This window comes from Lissotriton vulgaris, chromosome 11 (assembly GCF_964263255.1).
Source record: "Lissotriton vulgaris chromosome 11, aLisVul1.2, whole genome shotgun sequence".
NCBI classification, from domain to species: domain Eukaryota; kingdom Metazoa; phylum Chordata; class Amphibia; order Caudata; family Salamandridae; genus Lissotriton; species Lissotriton vulgaris.
In genome coordinates this window covers 177,176,504-177,204,351 of record NC_141699.1, presented here as the reverse complement: position 1 = coordinate 177,204,351, position 27,848 = coordinate 177,176,504, and the positions used below count along the sequence as shown (strand labels likewise).

General features: G+C 47.3%; 1 protein-coding gene across 1 annotated transcript in view; it reads left to right on the top strand.

Moving 5' to 3' along the window:
- The window catches only part of HECTD4 (HECT domain E3 ubiquitin protein ligase 4), a 2,691,195-nt gene that overhangs the window by 477,091 nt on the left and 2,186,256 nt on the right, over window positions 1-27,848 (top strand). The gene's annotated exons all lie outside the window — the stretch shown is intronic.

The following is a 27,848-nucleotide window of genomic DNA, read 5'->3' as shown; positions in this document are numbered from 1 at the left end:
ACACAAAAATTCTGGAAAAAGCCACGGTCTGCAAAATATTTTAGATGATATTCATGAAAAATTATTTTTAGCACATGTACATTTCTTCAACAGCTTTAAATATTCTCTGGTTTAGTTGAACAAAAATAATAACATATACTAAGTAATGTACAAAGGGTAGTGATAAGCAGTAAGACAATTCATATGAGCTTATCATCCATGCAGACTCAAAGGTGGCTATGGGCCTACGCGTTTCGAATCCTGCTGATCTGAGAGGATTCTCTTCAGGGCCTTTATTTTTTATCTGGAGAAAAGAAAAAAGGAGATTTTAGGGGAAATAATAAGAGTAGTGATTTAAACAGGATCAACATAAGATTCCTCACTCAGGTCACACCCACTGCTCCACAGCTTGCCACATTAGTGAAATAACATCTTAGTTTGAATACCAGATTTGCAGCTGACTAGATAATATATACCCCTACTTGCAGACTGATTTCTACTCCAAAGTAGAATCTAGACGTTTCCTCCAAGGAAACCAGGGAAGGTCACGAAAGCAGTTTATTTCCTTTAGTGACACATCGTCATCGGGGACTGACAGTGATTCCACCGGAAACTACACCCGTCCGAATAGGAATCGCAACTGGAACGCCAACCAGCAACAACAAAACCAATCGTCAAACCCCCATTTTTTAGGGAGAGGTCAAGCACCACCCAGGGGCAGAGTGAGAATCAATATCCCATGGGAAATGAAAACCAGGAGGCAACATTACAAAAACTAGACGCTTCACCGATTTTCAACCTATCCAAAAAAGTTTTAACACCTGACGAAGAAAGCGTGTTGGCAAAAGGTCTGTCATTTGTCCCCTCCAAAAGGACTGACTTCGTTAAAATGAAGTCAGAATTCATTGAATTTTGTAGGAAACTAAGATTGACCCTTTTCTTTAAGGAAGCCCCAAATAACCAGGCAATGGAAGTCACTGGTCTTAGGAATAAATCCACCTTCTGCCCCCCAGCAAGTAAGGTCCCAAAAAACCTTTTGACCTTTGAAAAGAGTGTGTTATCGGCCATATCAACTATGGAAAAGGAAAGAAAATATGTAAAATTTAATACCACCAAAGCACAGATGACAGCCCTAAATAACCTCAAAACAGACAGCTCTGTCGTAATAAAACAGGCCGACAAGGGTGGTGCAATTGTAGTGTGGGACATTAATGATTACACCACCGAAGTCATGAGACAACTGGCAGATAGCAACTGTTACCGCAAAATAAATAAAGACCCGACGTCAGACCTCCAAAATGAACTCTTTAACATCATACAAGAAGGGTCTGATTTAGGTTTCATTGGGCCGAAAGAACTTGACTATCTAAAAATGTTACATCCGAAAGTGCCGATGTTTTACGTATTACCTAAGGTCCACAAAGATCCTGACCATCCCCCCGGCAGACCCATTGTGGCTGGCTGTGGCTCTTTGCTCGAGCCAGCAGCGAAATATGTTGATTGTTTTCTAAAAGAATTCATGATCAGTGTTAAATCCTATCTCCAGGATACAACTGATTTTATCAACCGACTAGAAAACATCGAATTCATTGAAAACAGAGACAGACTAGTTACCATGGACGTAACTGCTTTATACACTCAGATCCCTCAAGATGAGGCGATAGCAGTACTTACACACTATCTTGATTCCAGACCAAGGCCTATGCAGGTACCCACCGCATTCATCGTGGACTTGGCAGCCTTCGCCTTAAGGAAGAATTATTTCTGCTTTAATGGCGAATACTACTATCAAGTCAAAGGGGTAGCCATGGGCTGCTCCTTTGCACCGGAATTGGCGGTATTATTTATGTCAATGTATGAGGAGGCGTACATTTATTAAAATAATCCTTACACTCAATACATCGGAGCGTGGCTCCGGTTTATTGATGATGTTTTTATGATTTGGACAGGCGATAATGACACACTCAACCAGTTCCACCAATGGCTGAATGATAGAACGGCTGATATAAAATTCAGCATGTCTAGTTCAACTGAGAAAATTGCTTTTCTAGACGTGGAAGTTTTCCCTGTTGAAGGGAAACTGGCGACGACCCTATACAGCAAGCCCACTGATAGAAACAAGTCTCTGTTGTTTTCAAGTAATCATCCGAGGAACCTCAAAGAAAATCTCCCATATGGACAGTTCCTGCGAGTTCGCAGGAACTGTACTTTCAAAGAAGATTTTCAACAACACGCAGCAAAACTAACATCTAAATTGTGTGACAGGGGATACCCCAAGAAACTTGTGAAAAGCTGTATGAGGAGAGCCCAATGGACACCACGTGAAACCACACTAGAACGCAAAACTAAATCAGAATTGAAAAGACAGGTTTGTGTCACGACATATTGCCCTAATGCCAACCAGTTGAAAAAAGTCATAAAGCAAAATTGGCACTTAGTAAAAGATCTGGATGACAGTCTTGTTGACATACCCCTATTTGCCTTTAAAAAGGAAAACAACATCGCTAATCATATTGTCCGGGCTGCCATGCCAGCACCCAAACCGGCGACGTTGCGCCAAATGATGGGGATGCCCCCCATAATTGGGCACCATAAATGCGGCACATGCCTGTGCTGTGAATCCTGTATTGAGGGTTCATTGTTCCAACATAACGGAATTTTCTGGAAACACGAGTCTTTCAGTAACTGTAAGAGCAAGTTTGTCGTATATGGCATTACCTGCCCTTGTCGCCTACTGTACATAGGCAAAACCAATCAGGAGATCCGCCAGCGGATCTCACAACACAAATCCAGAATTAAAAGAAAAATTGAAAACGCTCCTTTAGTGCTTCACTGGACGCGTATGCAACATGCAGTAAGTGACCTGAAATGGACCGTAATTTCCAAAGTGGAAAAGAGTCCTCGTGGTGGTGATCAAAATCTTGCATTGTCAAAACGGGAGGCCCTATTAATAGTTAAATTCGACACCGCGGTGTCTGGACTGAATGAATTAAGTGAAATATTTAAACTATAACTAAGTTTCACCCATATTCATTTCCCCCGCTCTGCAGGCTAGAGTAGCCCTTAGGAATTATATGTGGATCCGTCAATCCAGTTCTGGTTTTCCCTTTCCTAGCAGGTACTGGGGAAACACAGTGGGCGTGCACCTTTGTCACACCTGATGTATATATAGGCGGTCGTTTGGCAGCCCAGACAGCTAAGGTGCTTGAGCCAGAGTGCAGCCTTTTCGCCACGCCGTCGTGTTAGGACTTCGACTAGTTCTTTAACTGTAAGTACCACGAAGCGCTCGTCCCGCTTTTGCAGTCAGTATGATTTCCTCATCTCACAACTAATTCCCCCCTCCGTCTCCCCTCCCTTCTTTCACTACAGCAATCCAGCCCTTTTTCAATCAAATGCCTTCAGCGTGCAGAGCCGCGTTGCCGGTAAGGTTTCAAGCGTTTTTTTCTCATCCCCGTTCACGCTAAGTAAGCTGAATAGTCTTTGAGGCCTGCCTTGTTACATTGTTGCAGGGCCTGTAACCCGTTGGTACCAAGCGAGCCGCGCTGAGCGGCCCCAGCCCGTGCAACTATTTACGGTTTCTCTAACCTAAAGAAAAAAGCATCGGTGACTAGAATTCACACGTTGGATGTGCAACTAATAACGGTAAACCTCGGCTTTTCGCATGTTTGCCGTGGAGCCTTTTACAGCTAAGATTTGAAATGTACTGACATACGGTTGTTAACTCCCCCCTCAGGTTTCCCTAACACCTGAAAAAACCAACGCCGGTCATAAGAACTTTTGACGCTCCATGTGCTTCTAGCAGGTAAGAACTTTCAGCAGCCACTATATAAGACTCTAGTGTTTCTAGACCATTTCAGTGAACTGAAACTTTCCTCAAACTTTCTCCAGATTTCGTCACCTCCCATGTTTCCTTTCCCGACGGTGGTTCACTGGAAAATAAAAGCTCCAGTCGATTAGGTATGGATTGCTCCTGTGCGCATAGAACTTTTTGCCGCTGGATTAATAAGAACATTTTACTGATTATACATGTTCCCACTGTCCCTTAGGTGCTACTGCTTTTTTCATAACTGACTTCATCCCTGACAAAGCAGCCCCGCCTAGGCAGGTAAGATTAAAAGTCCCCCTTGCTGTTCTTTATGCAGTGTTCCTGAATAAGTTCTGTAGGTACATTATGCCCCCCTTAAAAAAAAAAACCCCAGCTAGTCAGCTGCAAATCTGGTATTCAAACTAAGATGTTATTTCACTAATGTGGCAAGCTGTGGAGCAGTGGGTGTGACCTGAGTGAGGAATCTTATGTTGATCCTGTTTAAATCACTACTCTTATTATTTCCCCTAAAATCTCCTTTTTTCTTTTCTCCAGATAAAAAATAAAGGCCCTGAAGAGAATCCTCTCAGATCAGCAGGATTCGAAACGCGTAGGCCCATAGCCACCTTTGAGTCTGCATGGATGATAAGCTCATATGAATTGTCTTACTGCTTATCACTACCCTTTGTACATTACTTAGTATATGTTATTATTTTTGTTCAACTAAACCAGAGAATATTTAAAGCTGTTGAAGAAATGTACATGTGCTAAAAATAATTTTTCATGAATATCATCTAAAATATTTTGCAGACCGTGGCTTTTTCCAGAATTTTTGTGTTTGTTTGTCCACTGTAAATATTGTCCACTGTAATATATTACACATTGTCTTTTTTGTTCTTGAATGGTTGATTGTTGTATGCCTGAGACATGTTTGATTGGATGAAAGAACTCCCCCTTTTTCTACAACCTTCTTTTTGCACCTAGCATGTAATATTGTTGACTGCCTTTAATATATGTGTTTTGATAAAATCAAAGAAAATAAACAAAGCTACAAATGAGCGACCAGCCTTGAATGAATTTTTCAGGTCCAGGGTTCTGACATTTGTTAACTAAATCTTTTGCATCAGTACTGGCATTCGCATTTTGTTTTTCTAAGGCTGTTTAAGGCTTCAAGAAATAGTTTTTTTTACTGGAGTTTCCTAAATTAAAGGTGGTTTGATGCCACTCCCTATTTTGGATTCAACACTTTACACATTCTTTGCATTGGGGTTCAGGGGATGTTAATTTCTTGCAAGCAGTTTAAATAACAGTGTGCTGATGAATGCTGTAATTGAGCTGTAACAGATCTTGTGATGGTTATGTATAAACTCAGATTCCTCACCTTATAATACTCTCCAGGTACCAGACTGGTAACAGAACACTTTCTTCATAGCAGAGTTCCCACATGCCTCTAGGTGGCTGAGGAATCAGAATTGCAGCTACCCTCAGTGGAGAGCAAAACAAATATTGCACCACTGATTTTTCGACCTGGACCTGCGACTTCTGAGCCCTTGCTTCCATTTAGCAATGCCCACACTGATACCTTGATGTCCACTTGATCGATATCTTGTTCTTGCCTGACCCGGCACCTGGTACTCTAGATTTTCTCACCAAGCATCTCGCTCACAAAAAGGTGAATCCTAAATCATTACCAACCACTCCTCCGGATAGGGAATCCAAGAGGATTTATCCTTTTAGCAAGCACATGTTTTCCTTGCCCGTTCTAGCACTGCGCTCTGTAAGGTTTGTTTGCTGGGCCATTATATGCATGCCCTTTGGGACGTGGCCAGCGAGATCTTGTATGGCTTCTTTAGCCCAGAGCATTCCTGATGGACAAAACTTGACCAAATATGATATTCACACAGGTCTTGATACTACAGATTAAGTGGGGAGGGCAGCCAGTACAAGTGTAGTCCTTTGTTGTCGGGTGTAGATGCATTGTATTCCTCATGTTTATGCCTTTCAGTGCATACCGCCTTTTCGGTGAGAAGGTAGACTGCTTTGTAGTGTGTGGTAATTTCCTAAGGGCCATTGACCCGTGCCTAACAGTTTCTGTGCAAATTCAGAAAGTATAGAGGCAATTCCAGAGTGCTGACAGCTAGACAGACATCCTTTCCAACAAGTGCAGCAGACATCCCTATCCTTACAAGAACATGGATGTGGATCTGTCAAACAGTGCCCAGCCCGGGTATCAGTCCCCCAATTCCTCTTCCCTTGCTACTTCGGCCACCAATATCTTTAGTTACCCTAAGTGGTGCATACCCAACCCATGTGGGAGCAGAATTCATAATTTCCTCCCTTGTTGGTGAGCCGTCATTTCCAACAGATGGGTCATAAAGATCTTTCAAAATGCATATGCCCTACCTTTTTTTTCTGCCCCACCCTATGTTACTCCCACACCAGAGCTAATTTCAGATGAACACATGTCCATTTTGTTATGTGGTTGTTGACTCAGAAGGAAGAAGGGGGTGTTAATCTTGCTGTTTCGTCGTTCTGACCATGGACAGGGGGTTTCAGCCTATGCTGGACCTTTGGGCTCTGAATGTCTACCTGCATAAAGACAAAGTGAGAATGCTCATGCAGGCCTGCAGCCTGTCTGCTGTGGACCGAGGCGACTGGATGGTTTACTTGGACCTGCAGAATACGTATTTTCATATACCCATCATGCAGTACCCAAGATGCTATCTGAGTGGGCCCAGCACCAAGGTAATCTGACCAATGCCATCCAGGTCTCGGAGGATACAGCTAAAGTGGTGGCTGTCCAAACGCAATTGGTCCGGCAACAGGCCACTCTCCCTTACCCACCCAGAGGTAATGGTGGTGACAGACATGTTCCTTGTGGGCTGGAAATGTCACCTGGGGGACGTGGAAATAAGGGGACTCTTATCTTTGGCTATCGCTGACTTTGCATTAATCTACTGGAGTTGTGGGCCATTCGGTTGGCTCTGAAGGACTTCCTGCTGTCCATAAATGTGGAGACACACTCACAGACATCACCTCTGCCATGTGGTATAGCAATCTTCGGAGTGGGGTCCTGCGTCCGAAGGCTCTGCACCTTGGAGGTGGTTGGAGTGCCATAGCATTTTCCTGATCGCAAACCACCTTGCTGGGTGGTTGAATACCAGAGTGGACGAGCTGAGCTGGCGATGTCTGGCAGAATATGAGTAACGTATGCATCCCGAGGTAGTGCAGGACATCTTCCAACAGTTGAGAGAACCCTGACTAGATCTTTTTGCCACTGTCACCTTTTGTGTGTTGGAGTTTCAGCAAGAACAGTATTTAGGGGGATACATTCTGTCTGAAATGGAGCTCGGGACTCCTGTAGGCCTTCCTTTCCCTGCCTTCCCCACCCGAGATTTGAAGAAGATCAGGAACGACTGGACCCAAGTCATCATAGTAACTCTGTAAATAACAAGGACAGGGAAGTGTGGTACCCTGGCCCTCTGGGCATAAGCATCTGTCCTCCGATCATACTGCTACTTTATGAGCTCCTGCCTCCGCAACAGTCCACGGTCCTACACCCTTTTAGGTGCAGCTTCCACCTATATGCGTAGAGATTAAACAGTGACAGTTTACTGTGTTTGAAATGCTACCCTTGCCGCCAGACATCCCTTCACGAAGTCCATTTATGCCGGGCACCGGCACAATTTGTGGCTTAGTGTGGCGTTTGCAAGACAGGTCCCTTTAAATAAAGCTGTTGCACATCCTTTTGTTTGTTTACATTTGGCCCTGCAAGCCTTGTAGTGAGCACTATTAAAGGTTATTTGTCTGCTCTTACAGCCTTTCTACATTTGCCGGATCAACCATCCCTCTTTAGATGAGATTTATCAAATGTTTGACTCACATATACCTTCAGACAGTTTTTTATGCCACAGTGGCACCATAATTAGGCCTTGATGCTTCCCATGTTTATGCCCTTTGAGCTGATGCACAGCTGCTCTCTGCTTCTCTTGTCCTTAAAGTTAGTCATCCGCATTGTGAATTTGTCAGCTCGTCTTGTAAGTGAACGTCAGGTGCTTTAAGTGCTACTGTCTGGCATCACCTTTTTCCTGGACAAGTTGGTGCTGAGAAGTCCGATGGCATTCTTACTTAAAGTTGTTACTCCTTAACATTGGATAATCCATTACTCAGCCATCTTTCCTTGCCACCCCTGAACATTGAGGAGGACAATCCTCTGCATTAACAATCTTTTATGCATTGGCTATGAGGCGACCCACGAAAGATCTGAGAGCCCATTCCTTCCACCAGGGATAAGGCTGCTGCTACTTCTTTGTACGTGTGAGGCCTTTCCTTGACATCTGCCAAGCTGTGATGTGGACATCAGTGCATACATTCATGAAGTACTACTGCCTTGACAGTCCTGTCTAGCAAGAAGGACACCTCGTCTGCTTGGTCATGCAAGACATTTTGGTTTAAGTCCACATCCTCCACTTGTGGAGGCACTGCTTTGTTACCTGTTCTAATGTGAGCAATGTGATGTCAGAAGTATCCATCAGGAGGACAACTTACTTGCCTTTGGTAATACTCATTCTGGTGGATACTCTATCTAACTACAGATTCTATGCAGTAGCCTCTTTAAACATTTAAAAAGGTCCCAAGTCAGTATTCAGCACATATTTACCAATAGTTTTTCATGTTCCGCATCTGAAGTCACAGAAAGGGAAAAGACAAGAAGCTGACATGAGCGCTCTGTTGTGACACTTACATGTGGCGCCAATACATGACTTTGAAAGCAGAATGCAGCCAGAGCAGAACAATACAAAGCTACCTAAAGCGGGTGGGAGCATTGCTATAGAGAAAGTTTACTGGATCCAGTATGACACCTGGAGAATATTCTAAAGTAATGAATCCACAGTCAGAGTATCCACCATCAAGAGCACTACCTAAGGTAAGCAAGTGTTTATCAGTTGCTGAAATCAATAAGACCCCTCTGTTACAAAAGGCTTAGAGCATGGTGCACATGAATTTGAGTTTAATTCTGTGGCTTTATGGAATTTTTCATATCGCTGACAGTTGCAAGATCTTCTTGAACATTTTATTTATTTGTTACAGAGTGGTGCAGTCGCTGTTGATTTTCTGTGTAAAGGTTGGGCCTGCTTTGAGTTGAGAGCCAAATAAAAAGCGATTTTTCCTATATTCCACCCACTACCATGTTCACGATTTTGAAACTGCTTAGGAAGAGAACTGCTTCCAGCAACCAAAATTGTGTGTCGTCTAGAAACCCAGTAATGTCATCCTTGTTCACTGACTGATTTTGTGGGTGGATCTGAGTATCATTAGCCTTGGCCTGGAATTGAAAGTCAAGAAGTTAGAGAGGGGGAGGAGCTACGACACCAACCAAGATGGCTGCATAGTCTCCCGGCTCCGCTGACCTCCGTCCTACGCTCTACTATCCTGTCACTTATCCTGATTTCCTGCCCCGGATCCGTGTGTGTGACCCGATTTGCACTCCGATGATGTGATCCCGGAGTTTCTCCGACATAGTGGAGCGGAGTAACGTCGAGGACCGATTTGAGGCCTAACCCAGCCGAAAAGCCGGGGTCTCGAGTGCTGGCCTAGCCGGGTCCGAGTTGAACAACAACGGACTGTTGAATGCGGTTGGGTCCGGTCTCTGGAACAGTCGGAATTTTGGGATTGCTCTTCTACCATCTGCTGCCTGGTGCTCTATAGGAGGTGAGGTGACGAGTGACGCACGGTGCTGTGTTGCGGGGGTCCCGGCATTCATATCGCCGGTGCCCCTTGGGTTGGAATCTCACTACGCGCTAATGCACGCTCACAGTCTGTCCCTCATGGCCCGTTCCTGCTCCGCCTAATCTTCCCCCGGAGAAGGCGCCTCTCCGTGGAGAACACCATGCCTGAGGAAAAATGGAGGCTGACGGAGCAGGCTCCAAGTGGCCCGTCATTACGGACGGTGCTGGAGGCCCTTGTGGCACTTCAGGAGACTGTTAAAGCTCAGACCTGCAGCCTGTTGTTGGCGGCGGATGGAATCAAAGGATTGAGACCGGATCCTGACTTGAAGCCCGAGACCCGGCGGCCAGCTCGCCTTTCGATTGCCGCCCCGGTGGCGTACTTAGACCCGGCGCTGGAAGCTGTATTTGCCCCTATCGCAGTGGAGCTGCCCGAAAGTACTGTGCTTGGTGACTCAATTAATCCGTTGGAATCCCCGGTTTTGCGACTGTCGGAACATTTACATGCTGTCCCCACTTCGGTTCCTTTTAATTGGTACTGTGAACTGTTTTGGACTGTGTCCACCCCCCTCCCCAGTCGGTCTACCAAGATGGCGGCTGGGATAAAGCCTGGCTTCGGAGACGGGGAGGGGCATCGTTGGTACCAGCCGACTAATTTGGGACCTGCCGTTCTTTTTTCATCTGTGGACCCCTGTATTGCCAACTTCTGTGTACTTTTCGACATTCTGAGGACGGGGCTTTCTTCCCCTGACGGACTCCGCGAATTTAATCGACGGGGCCAAGGCTGAGATTGTTGTCTGGGTTGTTCATTATGGAATTTGGTTAACGGGATTGTTTTATTGAATTAACGGAGTCCGGGGCAGGGTTGGTTAGGACGGGGGCGAGAGACCGGGAGCGCATTGAATAAAGCCCTCCATTTCCCTTCTTCGGGTGGGGTTTAATTTCTTTTCCTTTTTTCCCTGTTTCTTCTATAATTCGGGTTTCGGTTCTTGGGCGACAGGCACGCTGCTAGGGGGGTAGGCCGTAGTCATCTGCAGGGGTGCAGGGTGGGGGGCTGAGGGATGGGAGTTTTGTTTTTTCTTTGTTTCTATGGCCTTTTTTTCTCTTCTTATCTTTCTTTGGCCTTTTCTTTTCTCTCTTTCCGGGTCAGTGTAGTGGGCTCATTGTTTGGTCCACCGCTGCTTTCACATCTGTGCCTCAACTCTCGCAATGTTTCGGGGCCACGGGCGGGCATAAATGTTGGCATGAACCGTAATAGTATGCTTGTTTATCCGGGTGTCGTCTGATTAAACGCCACTGGCCTACATGACAACGAATTAACTGTGGACACACTGCTATTTCGCTCGCCCCCTCTTCATAGCTTGAGATATTGTATGGACCCTGATCCTTCTATCTTATATTATAAAATGAAACCTTTTGTATCCTGTTCCCAATTTGATATGTCTTCCGACCAGTACGCATTGTGGATGTAGCAACTATGCTCCCCGGGAGGCTGGGTCTGTAGTTTTTATCGTTGTATTGTGCTACAATTGCTTAGCGGCCAACCCTGGGGGTTGTAGGCCCGTGTTTGTATCTGGTTGAAAATGTCAAATAAAGGTTTTCAAAAAAAAAAAGAAAAAAAAAAAGAAGTTAGAGAGACTATGCTAACATGCAAATATAAAAGAGTACATGGGGAACCAGAGGGCGGGGCCACACTAGTGGAGCTCAGCTGGCCATTGATTTGCTTTACCAGGGGACCACAGAGTCATCCGTTGTTAGAGGCTCTTCCCTTCATCACTGCTGCTGTCTGCGTGGAATTGGACAGATCTTTATACCTGTCACCAGCCGGAGAGTCGGAGGCTGAAGAGAAGGCTGCACAGTCAAGCAGACATGGCCTGTGATCTAGAAGGTGCTGAGGACTTCTGCCTGGGCCCTAAACTGCAAAGCCATTCCCTACTGCATTAGTAGCTGAAGCTCTGTGGTTCTCCTGCTGGAGAGTTGGTGGCGCAGACCTGAATCATGCTAACTGAAGGCCTGAGCATATTGCAGGGCATCGCTGCCAGAACTAATGCAGCCAGTCCTGCGGCTTATCTGTCCTGGGTGGGGCCTTGACCCCCTTCAGCTTTACAAAAGGAGTATCCACATCGAGATGAGAGGTGAGCATAGTCAGAGTCACTGCCTGAGAGGGTGGAGGAGGCTGCATCTTGCAGAACACAAGCAGAGATCGGGACCACGGCCCTCCCTTCAATCCCTTCTCTTACTTGCATCATGTTCACCTCACGCAACTTGTCAAACTTGGGCTGGACCCCTATTCCCCTCAAAGAATTAACTGTGAAGGAATCCATTTGTCCTGAATCTGCTTATGCTTCCCCCTTTCTCCTCTCCTACTAGCTGCACGAAAGAAGCACCAGTCTGTTGGGGTGAGGTGGGACTATCTTGACAAGCCTTCTGCAGCGATGCACACACTGTGAACTCTTGCTGCCCCCTCAAAGCATCAAGGGGTTCATCTGCGAGTGTGGGGAAGCTACTACTGCCTGAACTAACGACAACTGTGTGACAACATAAACTGACCCATGTAGGTTTTTTGAGCTACTACATTCATATTATAGCACACATGTGGAAGCAAGCCTAGATCCGTAAACTATAAAGTAGTATCTCTGCACATCAGTATGTGGTGTCATGTGGTCCTTCACCTTTGTCATATTCCTCCAGAAGTGACGCATATAAGCACCACCCATGTGTGCTAACGTCAGTTCCTTTCTTTCAGTGCCTTCAGATGGGATCCAGATCTTTACTCATCTGTTCTTTGATAAAACTATTTCTCAAAACGACTCTTTTTTTAATATTGTGCTAGGGATATATGTCAACATCAAACACTACAATGTTTAAACCTTCTAGGGACGGTTGCAAACAAATATCCATGACAGACCCACACCAGGCTTGGGGTCTGAGCATAACCTGAAGGCCATATGGGACTATGAGTCAAAAATTTAGATCGTCAAACTTCGAAAGACTCTGCATCATGACCTGGAGAAGTTGATGAGGTCGCTTTCCTGTAGTAGGTCGCTATCCATAGGTCCTTGAAGCAGTCAAAGTCTTCAAGTAAGTTGAAGAAGAATCACAGAAATTCAAAGCAGAAACCAGCCCCTTCCTGACTCTCTTGAGCTCCTGAGAGGATGCAAGGGCATTAACATACCTCTAAGTTGGTTGGGGCGAGGATAACTGCCGAACATGGCCGACGTGCTCTAGCCAAGCTCCGGACCAGGCCTGGGATCCTGCAGATACGAGCGGCATTGTCTGGCTATCCTGGGTGCAAAACATGCCACCTACTCCCTAACACCAACGAGGAAGAGAATGCCAGAGTAGGAGAGCCGATTTCCGGCACGCCGAGCCGGTTACAGCATGCGCTCTAGGCTGGGGCCGTGTTGGTGGTTCGGAGGCCTCTAGGAGCAAACTCTGCGATCCTCTGGACCGGAGGTGAAGGCGCCGATGTACTGTGCTACCCTGGCTGTAAGACTGACTTCCAAACCTTGGGGGCCGGCGCCTGAGAGCACCACTCAGAGATGCTCTGCCAACACCAGGCGTGATTGGAGGCTTTTTACACTTGCTGAGCTGAGGCCTACTCCCCCAGGGAGGGTGGACATTGTGGCCTGCGGAGCGGGATGGCAGTGATCCTGACAGAGCAGGCTCCTCCGGGCTCAGAATCTCCTGCGAGCCTGGTACATGTACTACAGAAGGGCCCTGATCAGCGGTAAGTGGGATGTGCCTGCATGTTTGAATGCTGCGGTCAGGGCCTGGGGGCTGTCGATGGTCGCGCTGTGACTGACAACTTAATGTGCAGTGGCTCCTGGTGTTCGGCGGCGGAGGCATGCTGGCCATCTAGTAGATGGCGCAACAATCTTGAGGCCTTTACCTCTACTCCTGGTCCCTGATCTGTCCGCCTGGGCCCCTGCATGCCGCAGCGCTGGATGAGAACAATTGGGAGGTGGCTGTTGGGGAAGACTTACCTTTTGTGGGCCACTTCGGAACTCCCTAATTACCTGCCTGAGCTGACCCATTGGCAGCAAGAAGAAGGTCCCTCCAGGGAGGAGTTATGCAAGGAGCAGAAAGAGTGCCCTTCTCTCGTGGGTATGCCACAGCAGGCTGCAGACCAGAACAATGGTAGTCAGTCCGGAAAACACTTTGTGTACTGGGAGAACGACCTCCTGTATTCGGAGCCTAAGGTTGCTGAACCTGGGTCAGCCCGTGTGCTGGTGGTACCCCAGAAGTTCAGAGCCTTCCTACTGGGACTGGCTCACAATGTATCATTAGCAGGACATTTGGGGATGGACAAGACCTATGACAGGCTTGTCATCCACTTTTATTGGCCCCAAATGCACAGGAGCTCAGACGCTCACTGTGGAACGTGTCAGACTTGCCATGCAAGTGGTAAGAGTGGAGGGAAGAACAAGGCTCCCCTCCAGCCATTCCCCTTCGTCAGTACCCCATTCCAGCGAGTGGGAATTGACATTGTTGGGCCTCTGGACCCCAAGACAGCCATGGGCAACAGGTCCATCCTGGTCTTGGTGGACCATGTCACCCGGTACCCTGAAGAACAGTGACGGCCCCCGTGGTGGGACGAGCGCTGATGGGAATTTTCTCCAGAGTTGGATTCCCTCTAAAGGTAGTGTCTGACAGGGGCACCAATTTCATATCGAGAACAGTGACGGCCCCCGTGGTGGGACGAGCGCTGATGAGAATTTTCTCCAGAGTGGGATTCCCTCTAGAGGTAGTGTCTGACAGGGGCACCAATTTCATATCGAAATAAATGAGATCCCTTTGGCAAGAGTGTGGTGTAACCTACAAGTTCAGCACCCCTTACCATCCCCAAGGAAATGGGTTGGTTGAGAGATTCAACCGAACCCTTAAAGGCATGATTATGGGTCTGAAAGAACCTATGAGGCGTAAGTGGGACGTCCTCTTGCCATGCCTTCTCTTCGCAAATCACGAGGTACCACTGAAGTCTCTAGGGTTCAGCCCCTTTGAGCTTCTGTATGGTCACCCCGTGAGAGGACCTCTGAGTCTGGTAAAGGAAGGCTGGGAGCAATCTCCCAGGAAACCTCCCCAGAATGTATACAGTTACATGCTGGTCTTCAGAAACCAGACCAGGCGATTCAGGCAACTTGCTGAGGCAAACCTGGAAGCCAGCCAGGAAGAGATGAAGCGGTGGTACGATCAGAATGCCACTCTGGTAGAGCTTCAACCTGGACAAAAGGTGTGGGTCTTGGCCCCAGTGGAGCCTTGTGCACTTCACGATTAGTGGACAGGTCCATTTGAGGTTGTGGAGCGCAAGAGTCGTGTCACCTACTTGGTGGACTTGCAGACTCCCAAGAACCCTTTGAGGGTCCTACATGTTAACTGCCTTAAGCCACACTTGGAAAGGTGTGAAGTGGGCATGCTCTTGGCAACTGATGATGGGCTGGAGGAGGAGACCGAGCCTCTTCCTGACCTCTTGGTAGCCTCAGAGTGAGATGGGTCAGTGGATGGAGTTAATCTCTCACCCACACTGACGCCCGAACAACAGGATGACTGCCGCCAGTTGCTGGGGCAGTTTCCTGATCTGTTCTCCCTGGTTCCTGGTATCACAGATTGGTGCGTCCATGATGTGGATACAGGAGACAGCTTACCGATTAAGCACAAGGCTTACCGCGTAACTGACAGGGCCTGCATCAAAGAGGAGGTCTCGAAGATGCTTGCTCTTGGGGTGGTTGAGTCTTCCAGCAGTCCTTGGGCCAACCCAGTGGTCTTGGTCCCAAAGGCTGCAGCGCCGGGAGCCACACCCGAACTCCGGTTCTGTGTGGACTACCGAGGGCTCAATTCAGTAACCAAGACTATCGCACACCCCATCCCCAGAGCTGATGAGCTCATCGATCGGTTAGGGGCTGCTCAGTTCCTTAGCACGTTTGATTTAACGTCTGGGTACTGGCAGATCGCCTTGACTGACGGAGCCAAAGAGGTCCGCATCTCCACACCAGATGGGCATTTCCAGTTCCGGGTTATGCCATTTGGGATGAAGCATGCCCCTGCAACCTTCCAGAGATTGGTCAACCAGGTGTTGGCTGGGCTGACCGAGTTAAAGTTCAGCGCCGCCTACCTGGATGACATTGCAGTGTTCAGCAGTACCTGGACAGAACACTTGCGACACCTCTGGGAAGTGTTGACGGCACTGCGCAAGGCAGGCCTCACGATCAAGGCAAGCAAGTACCAGATCGGGCAGGGATCATTGGTGTACTTGGGACACCAAGTAGGGAGCGGCAAGGTGGCGCCCCTGCAACCCAAGATCGAAACTATCCTGGCTTGGGAACCCCCCCAAGACCCAAACGGAGGTGAGGGCCTTCCTAGGACTCACCGGATATTACAGGAGGTTTGTCAAGGGGTATGGCAGCATCGTTGTCCCCTTGACAGAGCTGACTTCGAAGAAGCTGCCCTGGAAAGTGATCTGGACTGACACCTGTCAGGAAGCCTTTGACACCCTGAGGACTGCCATGTGCACGGCGCCCGTGCTCCTGGCTCCTGATTTCTCCAAAGAGTTCTTAGTGCAAACAGACTCTTCAGAGCATGGTATAGAGGCTATTCTTTCACAGATGACTGAGGAGGGCTGGGACCAACCCGTAACCTTAATCAGTAGGAGGTTACTTCCACGGGAACAAAAATGGAGTGCAATCGAGCGAGAAGCATTTGCTGTGGTCTGGGCCTTGAAGAAGCTAAGACCCTACTTGTTTGGGTCTCTCTTCCGTGTTCAGACGGACCACAGGCCCCTCAGATGGTTGATGCAAATGAGGGATGAGAATCCGAAACTGTTGAGGTGGTCCATTTCTCTACAGAGTATGGACTTCACGGTGGAACATCGCCCTGGCACAGATCACGCCAACGCGGACGGTCTGTCCAGATTTGTCCGCCTTAGTGATGAGGAACTCCCTGGGGTAGGGTAGTTCTCCCCACATTTCAGCTGGAAGGGACACGTGTTGGACCAGGCACCTTGGCGTGAGTCTCCCTTCCACTTTCTGCTGATGTGCCTCAGATGTTTTGCTGGTTTTCGACGCTCAGGGCACTGCGCCATGGCCAATACGAGCTGCAGTGCAAGTGCTCCCAATGTAAAGTGTATACGTGTAATTTATTTCCATGATTGGCTTATTGGATTTACTGTCAGTCCCCCGTAAAGTGCACCAGGAGTGCCAGGGCTTGTAAATACCGATACAGCTCGTGGGCCTGCAGAGCGGGTTGCGCCACCCACAGAAGCCGCCTTGTAAAATGTGTCTAAGGTCTGCCATTGCAGAACCTGCATGCAGTCTCGTACTGTCATGCCAGCTGGGTAAGTGCACACACTTACCAGCCTCTGACCCTTCCCTTTACTTCATATGTCACCCCTTGGTTAGGCCCATAGGCAGGGTGCATTGTAAGCATAAGGAAGGACAAGCCCTGATGTGCATGGCATGTCCTAATAGTGAATTAAAACCATTCTCGTTCTTCACTATTGCAAGGCTACCTGTTCTCGTAGGCCAGAATGGGCTGCTGGATTATTACACCCTATAATCCCAGTAGACTCAGGGAACATGGTAGGAAGTCAAGTTTAGTATGCCTGAACTCAGAATAATAAAATACTCTTTTTAGTAAAGTTTATTTTAATATCCTGTGTTTGCAAATGCTACTTTTAGAAAGTTAGCATTTGCTTGCCTAACCATCTTGGCCCGCCTCTGCTCTTATGTTTATTTGCTGTCTGGATTGTGTGAGTGACAGGGCTGGGGGAAGACAGGTGGTGAATAGAAAGATTACACCAGGATGGGTGGGGGGAGTGCCCCTTGACTCTGAATAGGCCTGAGCTCTGCCACCTCAATGCCGACTCCGCCCCCTGGGGAGCGGCTGACGACTCTGCCCTACACCTTGTAAGGAGAGCGGGGAAGACCGTCAACAGAGTACTCCTGGACTGTACTTGTCTTCACAATGCTGGCTCCACCTCCTGCGGTGCGTCTGCGGGGCCTTCCCTGCTCACTGAAAGGAAAAACCAGACTTCGCCAAACAAAGTACTCAAGAGCTGAGATGGACTATGCAAAGGCCCCCCTGGCCGGGAAAGACAAAAGAAACGGTGTATAAAAAGAGGAGCTCCGCTCCTACCAAATCAGATCCAGTTTTGTCCACGACAAACCTCTGCCTGACTACAAGGACCAAGAGAAGCTGAGGAAAGGAAACCTGCAGTGGTGCCTTGCTGAGAACGGAGAGGAAAAGACCAGAGAGGACTTTGAAGACTTATGCCTGAAACAATCTCCAAGGGCTTGATCTCGAGCTTGCCCCCTGACCTGAACCCCAGGACCATTGGGTTCAATTCTGCCTGTCCCCGTCTGCTGTTGGGCCCTTAAGTTCTTATTCCCTCGCCGGAGTTGTGACTCGGGTGCCTTCACCCTCCTAAGGTCGTGACCGCTCGGAGCCTGGTCGCCCGCCCCAGAGAGCCCCGCTCAGGCTTGAGTCGCTCTCCGCTTCAGTGCCGGGCCGCCCGTTCTCCTTACACCTCGCCTGCTACGGAGCGCATTGTGCGCCTCTCATCTTCTCCTGCCGGAATCTGCACATCTGGTAGCCGAAAAGTACCAGACTGTCTCGCTTTGCCTTCCTGCATACCAAGGCCCGTGCCACACCTCAAGAAGGCCTTCCGTACATTGGTACCGTAGGCCCGGTGCTGCACCTGTCTACCCGAGAACGCGACGACCCACACAGATCCACAGGTACTAAGAAGTACGACGCACCGCAGGCCTGAACGGCGCCTCGCCCTGTGAGTTGCTCCAGGCCCCGGATTGCCGTAACCCTCCACCGTCCCGCTCACCCACCTCGCACCTCCAGGGGGCTTTGAGCCGGATAAACCCCTGGAGAACCGCCGGCCTCGTCCCGAGTCCGCCCTTGCCTGAGGCCGCGCCTGAAACGCCTCGGACACCTGCAACAAGGTACACTTGAACTCGATCCCGAGTTCACATCAGATCCAGGGTCCACAACGTTTGTTTTCCCTGTCGTCCATCATTCATCATCGGGTCACTTCACCAGCGCGGACGCGCATCGACCCACAGCGTACCTTGCTGACAAAGAACACTTAAAAACGTTTTGCCTATTGAAATCTGGTGGCCTCAATCGCTAAATGTTATATGGTCTTATGATAATTCTGCAACTGAGTATTTTTATATGAAGTCTACGTATTTTTGATACAACCTTGCGACTGGTGTCCGTTTGTGGTGGGTCATTATATTTACTGTGTGTGATCATAAATGCTGAACTAACTATCGCTCTAAAGATTAGCCTTGTCTGCTCGCGCCACACTACCTAGAGGGTGAGCAAGGGTTATTTCTAAAGGAGTGGTTCTCTTACCCTGACTAGAGGAGAGGGTCCCTGTTTGTCACAAGTGTATACCTGTGCCAACCAGAGACCCCAGAGTCTAACATCCACTGTAAGACCATCTACTTCCTGAGCGCTTCCCGCCCGCGTAGATGCTAGGGCCTCTATTATTTCTTCCTTTGCTATCAGGAGCATGAGGAATTCCCTGTGCGTATTGGAAAGCATGGGCAGCTCTATGTGCTCTAAGTATTCCAAAATCTCATCGGAAAGATATCCGCACTAGAATACAAGTCAGAGTAAAAGCTTCTAAACCTGTTTGCTATGTCCGATTTGTCTGTGGAAGTCTGGCCACTCTTAACTCAGTTACCTGCGGTTTCCCTCTCTTGCCCTTCAATATTCTAGCGAGGACCGAACTAGGCCTCTCTCCTTCCCCGTAGGTACGTGCTGTTGCGTATTTACCCATATGTTTAATCTCCCTGTCTGCTTCCTCATGATATTCCGTAAGAAGGGACTTTATCTCCTCCGTGACTGCGGTGCCTGGTTGCCTCAATTGACGCTCCTCAAGGTCCAAAAGTTGTCGCTCCAACGCAGACAGCCTCTGTCTGATGGATTTAAGAACACTAGAGTGTTTGGATATGGCTATGCCTCGTATGTAGACCTTAAAGGCCTCCCACACCGTCTGAAAGTCTTCAACCGATTCTACATTGGTCTAAAAAAAGACGTCTATCGCTTCAGCTAGTTCACCCCTGAATAATGGATCAAGGAGCGAGTACGGGGGAAAGCGCCATGTGAACGGAGGAATCGCCTTTGTAGGGGTGTCTAAAACTAACGAGAGGTGAGTGGTCCGATAAAGTGTGCGGTAAAATCTTACAGTCTCTGATGTGACTCGTCAATTCAAATTCAAAAGAGACTTTCGGTTTGATTCAACCATAAAAGTACACATTTCATACTGTACAGACATAGAACATTAGATGAAACATGATTAAAAGAAAGAATAAATAAATATCCCTATTCCACAAGGCTGTAATTCATTGGTATGTTAACATTCATTTATTCAGACAGATTCTCATTCTAAGAGACAATTTTAAAAATTCAATGACTTGGAGGATACTATCACTGTGCAACAATTGTAAGTATAAAAAGGCTGGTCGTATCTGGTTAAAATTAAGTTTCTTTAAAAGATCAAGCAAATAGCGTTTACGTGGATAATCATAAAATCTACATAAAAACATAAAATGCAGCATATCTATATATATATATATGTGGAGACTTTCCGTCGCAGCCACAGGATACAGGAAGTTTACTATAAGCAACATTTTTTGGTCTTATAAGCAGATGATGGAACAAGTTCATTCTAAATCTTGTTAACAAGAACTTTTCATAGGTGCTAAATGTGGCGAGTAGGTAAGGCTCCATTGTCATACAAGTTTTAACCATGATGTATTTCCTTACATTTGTTTTCTGTAACTCCGCACCCTCCCTCACGGCCTTCTGTCTCAGGAGAAAAGATTGCTTAATTGCTTCAACATCCCCTTTTACGATTTCAGTCGGGCGGTCAAATAATTCAGGTCTGCCCAGCTCACAGAAACTAGTTTTTAAGTACTTCAGCCATAGGGTACCTAGTGAATTATCATGAGAGATAAAATCACTTACAATTAGGTGTGTTAGGGGAATGTCTTGGCTTAGCCATAGTTTCAACCAGCAGGTCAATGGGCGTAGGGAGAGAATATCAGTCAAATATTCTACTCCCAACTCCTCATGGACTGCAAAGTTAGAAGTGGTGGCCGGGACACACAGAAGGCGTTTTAAAAATGCATTTTCCCTTATCTGTAATTGTTCACAAGCCATGTACCCCCAAAGTTCACTCCTATAGGCTGCAATTGCTACTGATTTAGCTTCATATAGTTTCATCATTGCGAGCGTTGGCTTTTTCACCAATTTTGAAGCAAAATTAAAAATGGAAGCATTAGCCCTTACCACATCACCTTTTTTCTTTACAAGTTGTGGACCCCATGACAATTTAGAATCAAAAAGAACTCCTAGATAAGAGAATGTATTTGAAAAAGGAATTACTTCATTATCTAGTTTAAATGTATAGTGTCTTCTTGGTCGGTTACCAACTTGCATAATAAATGATTTGGAGTTATTAACCAGCAAATCTCTTTCTTCCATAAACTGTTTAAAAGCATTGAGTAACAATTGGAGGCCTTTTTCAGTTCTAGATATTAGAACCGCATCGTCTGCGTATAAAATAACGGGGATACTCCTTCTCCCCACCCTCGGACAATCGGCTTTCACTTCCTGCAAAACGCTATCAAGATCGTTTATATAAAAATTAAAAAGGAAAGGGGCTAATATACAGTCTTGACGCACACCCTTCCCTGTTCTAAAATTCTCAGTTATACTCAACTCTTGGGAATACCTAATATTCGCATTTGTATTACTATGTAGGTCTACTAGAAAATTGACAATCTCACTGTCCACTCCCTTCTCCCTCATGGACCCCCAGAGCCTTCCCCTGTTCACACAGTCGAAGGCTGATGATAAGTCCATGAAGGCTAGGTGGACAGTGCCTTTTTGGGCAATGCAGTATTTACTGAGTATTGCGAAAAGGTTTATACATTGTGTTATGGTTGATCGGCCACTGCAGAAGCCATACTGGGAGATAGACATGATGTTATTGTCCGTCACCCAGTCAGAAAGTCTCTGCAGTACTATTCTCCCCACTATTTTAACCATGGAATTAATTAGGGAGATAGGCCTGTAACAGAGTGGGCTATCCCTATCCCCTTTTTTAAAGATCGGGACAATGGTGGAAACCCCCCAGGAGAATGGGCATCCGACTCTGGCGGCTGCATTGATAACAGCCTCAACAATCGGTGCCCAAAACTTAGGATCAGACTTAAAAAGGTCTGGGGGTAACGCATCCGGTCCGGGTGCTTTGCCGGCTGTAAGCCCCTCTATCCCTTCCATTACCTCACCTCTATTTACTCTAAAGGGTGTTGTCCCATTATCGGAGTCAATATACATAGTATTGTCCACCAATCCTCCATACAGTTGCTTAAAATGTGCAACCCACTCCTCCTTAGTTATGACACTTTCTAAACCATCTCCTGGATCTTGCACCAGAAATGGTTTCTTGACTACCGCCCAGAATCTGGAACTATTTTTCAGGGTTTGTGGATCCAAGATCTAATTCCACGCCTCGTTCCTCAAGGACTCTTTGCGAAGGGCAGTAGCTAGTTTGAACTCTTTACGGCACCCTTTGACTATCTCCTTGTTTCGTGGGTTTGCTGCCAGGGCAGATCTCAGGTTGCGTGCAGCTTTAGAGCATTCCTGATTAAACCAGCGCGGTCCCACTTTCCCAGATTTCTTAGCTGGCTCTGTCATTAAAATAGAGACTTTGTCTGTTAGACATTGAAATGCAGACAATACTCTTATAGGGTTAGAATCAACCTGAGTGCAACTGTTAATTTCATCACTACAGGTATCTTTGATACTTTTATATATAAGGTCAGGATTGCACATAGCCCATTTTAGGCGGCGTCTGCCATCCGCTGTCTTTACCCTGCCCATGGACTGACTGCGACTTGTGTTAACCACCCAAGGACCCATAAGGTGGATAGTCAAAGGGTTATGATCACTAAATTCATTATTTTCAATGGTAAATGAGTCTGTAAAGGCCTGCATGGGTAAAGTAACTAACATATAATCAATAAATGTCCCTTTCCCCTGCCCTACGAAAGTTGGAGTGTCAAATCGCCTCAAGGGGTCACACAGTGCCATGGCTAATGCAAGATCATGGTCGTTTAACAAATCATTAAAAGAATCTCCCTCCATCGTATGTTCCAAATGCAGGCCCTCATTTCTGGGACAGCGCATTTCCTGAAGAGTTTTCATTAGAGGGTCCCCGCATGGGTGAACATTAAAATCTCCCATGATCAGTAGGTTATGTGAACAGTCCTTCATAGAAGAACTTACATAGTCATTTAAGGTTTTTAGATTGTTTGGAGCTGTGTATATATTGATAGAATTATAAAAATTAATCAAACCAACCATACAATTATCTTTTGCTAAGACTAAACCTAAAATGTTGGGATTACTTGAAGCCCTTCTTTGTATTGGGCATGTCATAGCTATAGAAATAAACGTGACCAGCCCCCCCCATTGGCCTACCCCTGCTTACTGCTCTAGCAGGTACAAAGTATGACTTGTATCCTTCAATAAAAAGGTCACACTCTACTGACCAAGTCTCTTGTAAACATATAATCTGGAAGCGTTTAATATATTTTACCCAATTCTCATCCTGCAGTTTAGTGGCCAAGCCAGCAATATTCCAACAAAGAACATTATTTTTGTATATTGTGGGCTGTTTTGTCTCTGTTGGCTGATCTACAGGGTTTCGTGTTGTGCTTTGACCCTCATGCTCCTCAAGTCAGTTTCAGGCATTCAGGCCCGAAAACATCTCGAATCTGTTCTGCGTTGCCACATTAAACCCTCTTCCACACTGATTGGCAGCATTATTATTCTGTACAGGCAGCTGCCAACTGTTTACCCCATAGCTAGCAGTATTATATATGTATGGTGCTGCCGGTATGGGTGATCGAGTTTGGGACATTGGCCTAAAGCTTCGAAAGTCTTTGTGGGTAGTTGGCCCGGGCGCATAAAAATATCCCAGTGGACGCACACATACACTATTTGGGCTATATACTAGTGAGGATGCACGCAATAGTACTGTAGCAACATGTTGTGGGTGTTTAAAATTAATAACCACACAATCCCCAGTTGTTGATTTCCTCGAGGGGCCAACCCAGTTGACCCTTTCGGTAGAAATAATTTGGTCATAAAAGTGAGTTGGAAAACCACAATTTTTGTTTAACCAGGCCACTGTTCTATTTTTCAGTGAGTCTTGAGACTCCCCAAGTGGCGAAACAGAATGTTCATCCGTGGGACATTTGTCAGCACCACCACATAGGGCACACAGTCAGGTGGGAGATTTACATTCCTAGGTCTTATTCTCTGAATTGACCCTGGTCCACTACTCGCAGTAGCTGGTGCTTGTTTTTGTACCTGGATTGCTGGTGACAAATTATTGTTGTTAACGGCCCTGGTTTCTACCGGGCCTTTGGAACACCGCTGCTGCACATTCTCTGTCCTATCTATCTTTCCCTTCTCAGCTTTGTTGGAATCAGTGTTTGGTACATTTGCTTTTGGGGCTATGGCAGGAGCCAGGTGTGCCGCCAGCAATCCTCCCAGCCTTTCTACCTCAGCGGCTAAGGCATCTAATCTAGTTAATAAAGGATTAACCAGTTCAGTAATTTTCTCCTCCATCTTGCTTAGTAATGTGCTGATCAAGTTCTCATAGTGGTTAGAAGTTAAACTAAACCCACCTTCACTATTTCCCTCCAAATTACCAACACCTGTCGGCGGATTATCAACCGTATTAGTTTTTTGACGGGAACTAGTAGCTCTCTTTTTTTGTAGTTTTTCCCCCTCGTTTTGCCGAAAACTTTCTACACTGTCTAATTGGTCTTGGTGTTAGAAGGGTTGAGTCTAGTTCTTCAATAGAGGAGTTATGCAGATCTGAGTGCGCCTCTGCATGTACCTGTACCTGTACCACGGTTCTAGGGGCCCCTTCACTGCTTGAATTTGGATTCTCCTCAGTAAGTCCCTCTGTCCCTTCTGGCCCTTCTATTGCTTGGGTGTGCGTAATTGCAGGCAATACAGGAGGGTTACTGCGACCTAAAAAAGCCCTGCGCTCATTATTAATTTGGTTAACCTTTTTGACCAAAAAGTTATCCATTGTATTCATCCCAGCAGCTGGTCTGTCTTTGGTGTGTCTAGACATAGTACTAACACTGCCAGCTATACCAACTATGCTCTTGCGTTTGAGTTAGTGAATCAGGGCACCATTAATAAAAGACAAATTTTACAGGAAAACAATTATTAAAACACAGATTAAATCTAAATAGAAGTCCAAAGTCTCACGTGAATGCAGTAGGTGTTAAATAAATCCAGGGTCCGTGGCCTCCTCAGGCCTCTGAGGGCCACAGAGGGCCCGCCCTTTGCCCGGGCTTACGTGACGCGGGGGCTGTCCTCTCCCTTTCAAGCGCCTCTGGGGGCGGGAAACGTCAGTGGCGGCCGCCAAGGGCTCTGGGGGTTGTAGTCCCCCCTCCGTGCAGCGCTCGCAGGATGTACTGCCGCGGCAGCAGGAGAGAGGACGCAGGAACCAGCGATGTCCCTCCGAGCTGGATTGAGCCCCCGCTGTGGTAAGGAGAGCGCCCGCTCCACCGGGGCTGCCCTCTCCCTTTCAAGCGCCTCCGGGCGCGGGAAACGTCAGTGGCGGCCGCCAAGGGCTCTGGGGGTTGTAGTCCCCCCTCCGTGCAGCGCTCGCGGGTTGTACTGCCGCGGCAGCAGGAGAGAGGACGCAGGAACCAGCGATGTCCCTCCGAGCTGGATTGAGCCCCCGCTGTGGTAAGGAGAGCGCCCGCTCCACCGGGGCTGCCCTCTCCCTTTCAAGCGCCTCCGGGCGCGGGAAACGTCAGTGGCAGCCGCTAAGGGCTCTGGGGGTTGTAGTCCCCCCTCCGTGCAGCGCTTGCGGGATGTACTGCCGCGGCAGCAGGAGAGAGGACGCAGGAACCAGCGATGTCCCACCGAGCTGGATTGAGCCCCCGCTGTGGTAGGGAGAGCGCCCCTGGTTGCCTCAATTGACGCTCCTCAAGGTCCAAAAGTTGTCGCTCCAACGCAGACAGCCCCTGTCTGATGGATTTAAGAACACTAGAGTGTTTGGATATGACCATGCCTTGTATGTAGACCTTAAAGGCCTTCCACACCGTCTGAAAGTCTTCAACTGATTCTACATTGGTCTCAAAAAAGACGTCTATCGCTTCAGCTAGTTCACCCCTGAATAATGGATCAAGGAGCGAGTACGGTGGAAAGCGCCATGTGAACGGAGGAATCGCCTTTGTAGGGGTGTCTAAAACTAACAAGAGAGGTGAGTGGTCCGATAAAGTGTGCGGTAAAATCTTACAGTCTCTGATGTGACTCGTCATGGAAGAGGTTGCCAGCCATTAATCGATTCTGGTCTGGATGTCGTAATAGGCCCAATAATGGGTGTACCCTCCCGGAGCCGTATGTCTGTACCTCCACACGTCCTCCAGGTCTAAACTAGTGAGCAAAGTATTCAATATCTGGGCCGCGGCCGAAGGCTTACGCAGATGACCCGCGGATCTGTCTAATGCCGGATTGAGTACTAAATTGAAATCCCCTCCCCACAGAACCTACGCAGTATTATAATTACTAACTATATTCGCTAGTGACTGGTAAAAGTCCGGGGAATCATAATTTGGAACATACACATTAACGACTACGAAGTCCATCCCTATGCCTTTACAATTTGCTATCACGAAACTGCCCTCGGGGTCCGCCGTCAAGGATGTCAGAGTAAGTTTCGATCTGGGATTCACCCAGGTTATCACTCCTCTGGCATGGGTCGTGAAGCCTGCAGCTGAGATATTACCTTCCAAACCCTTACTATGCAGCATCCTGCTAGTGAGTGGCAAATGAGACTCTTGGAGGAGCACTATATCCACCTGTTGCCGCTGGAGGTAACTAGTAGCCAGATTCATAAAGCCGAAATCGGCTCGCAAAGGGCCAGATTCGGAGAATCTGGCCCTTTGCAAGCGCAATTTTTGCATTTGGGATTCATCATCCCAAATGCATAAATCGCAATTCTAAAAATCGCTAAATTGCGAATAATTGCATTTAAGGAATCTCAATTTGAGATTCCTTAAATGCAATTTATGAACAATTTTAAAATTGCGAATTCGCAATCTGGGGCCGCTATTTACAGCGAAGTCTGACTACGTGGTAAATAGCGAAAACTTAGAAAAATGCACTTTAGTGCATTTTTCTAAGTTGTATGTTACACACACACATGTCCTTTGGACATGTGTGTGCGCAACACCAGTGTACATTACCATTTCAGGCGTGCTACAGGGTGTCCTTTGGACACCCTGGCACCCTTGAAATTGCTTCCTTATTTGCGAATCGCAAATAAGGAATGACTCCCCATTCATTCCTATGGGCCTTTAGTCCCATAGGAATGAATGGGACAGCCATTCCTTATTTGCGATTCACAATTAGCAATTCGCAAATAAGGAAGCTGTAGAAATCGCAAAAAATATTGCGATTTCTACATGCATCATGTTTTGAGAGTCTTTAATAACGATTCCTTAAAAATCGCTATTAAGGACTCGCAAAAAAAGACTTTCATGAATCTGGGGGTAAGTACTTTCCTCAACTTGCGGAAATAGTTTAGCCTCTTACATTCCACGTGAGTGCGTGAATCGTGGCAGGAGAGCCACGATCTCCCAGTTTAGGTATACTCGTCATTGCACTTAAGACTGTGTTGTATAGTGGCACTGAGTCTGTATGGGCTTAGTGTGGCCTGTGTGTACAAATAGTATAGGAACATTTCCCCTCCCCCAACTGATGGCTCAACCAACAAACAAGTCCTCCCCCCACCCACAGCAGACCCCCCCAACTGAGCCTGCAGAGTACATCGCCACCCCTCCCTCCCCAATCCCTTACCCCAAACTGGTTGATCGCTGTAGAGACGAACAGGTGCATTGCAAGTGGGGGCCGAGGTAGCCTAGCCACCAGCTACGAGTGCACACACATTACACTGGAGATCCTCAGGCTACCACCCGCTGCAGCTTATAAAGAGCATCAGTGAGATTACATGTCACGCAAACGTATTGAACAATTCCAGCATCTAAAGAAACAAGCGGCAGGTGTAGCTGTACGTCCCTTTGTTTGACTAGCATAACGCCACCCTTCCCCCAAGACTCAGACAACCCCCTGCAGCCAGGGTGCAGGCCTAGCATGGTGAAGGAACCATCTTGTGCCGCAGTTCAATATGTCCAGACCTGTTGGCCTGTTAGGACCTTTCACTTCACTCGGTGAATCCCACCAGACCAGTAACAGCTCAGTGGACAGACTTATCA